This window comes from Octopus bimaculoides, chromosome 3 (assembly GCF_001194135.2).
Source record: "Octopus bimaculoides isolate UCB-OBI-ISO-001 chromosome 3, ASM119413v2, whole genome shotgun sequence".
Lineage (NCBI taxonomy): Eukaryota > Metazoa > Mollusca > Cephalopoda > Octopoda > Octopodidae > Octopus > Octopus bimaculoides.
In genome coordinates this window covers 25,877,192-25,878,282 of record NC_068983.1, presented here as the reverse complement: position 1 = coordinate 25,878,282, position 1,091 = coordinate 25,877,192, and the positions used below count along the sequence as shown (strand labels likewise).

General features: G+C 27.6%; 1 protein-coding gene across 8 annotated transcripts in view; it reads left to right on the top strand.

Moving 5' to 3' along the window:
• LOC106884218 (neuronal acetylcholine receptor subunit alpha-10) overlaps nucleotides 1–1,091 on the top strand; it is a 1,143,354-nt gene that overhangs the window by 830,329 nt on the left and 311,934 nt on the right. The window lies entirely within an intron of this gene.

Below are 1,091 nucleotides of genomic sequence, written 5' to 3'. Positions count from 1 at the left end.
ATATATATATATATATATATATATACATGTATATTGGGTATCATTCTTTGGGTTAAGATCTTTTCATTGTTATTGGTAGTATCATTGGTATCATAATTATATCATTATGATAATCATCATCATCATCATCATCCTCCTCCTCATCATCATCATTATCGTTATCATCATCATGACCATCGTCATCAACATAGTCATCATTGTTATTTATAATATAATTGTTACTATATTGTATATTGTACATATACAAGAGGGTATATGTATATATATATATAGAGAGAGAGAGAGAACGATAGATAGATAGATAGATAGATAGATAGATACATACATACATACATACATACATACATACATACATACATACATAGATATATAGATAGTTAAACCTTACTTAGAAATGGATGCGTGCCGTTCGATAATATAATATTATAAATAATATACAAATATACGCAAACATACATACATATATGTACATGCCTACATATATATATGTATATATACATGCATATATGGGTATGGACATAAACAAGACGTTGGCAAAATTAGAAACGAGAACATAAAAAACAAAAACATAGAAAACGAACATTTTTCTCACAACGAAAGAAACAAACAAACAGAGAAATGAGACAGGCAAGATAAAGAACACTCCATTCATCAGTTGTCCCTTTTTTTATCTACTCCGAGTTCCGAAGGTATGAACAAGATGCGACTTCGTTAAAACAGTCCTTCTCGCAAAGCAAATTAAATAAAATTTGGGATTTTTTGCGGAGAGTGAAAGTGGTAACAAAAACAGGACAATGAGAACAAGAAAAGTAAAAACAAGCAGTGTGGGCTGTTAAGCCAAATATCGTTTCTCTGTTTGTTTCTTTCGTTGTTCGATAAAGCGTTCGTTTCTATGCTTTTGTTTTTTATGTTCTCGTTTCTAACATTGTCCTTTATTTTTATGTCCTGTACCCATATATACATGTATATGTAGTTATGTACATATATGTATGTATATATGCATATATTTATATATTATTTACATTATCATTATATATACATAATACATATATATATATTTATATATATACATATATATATATATATATATA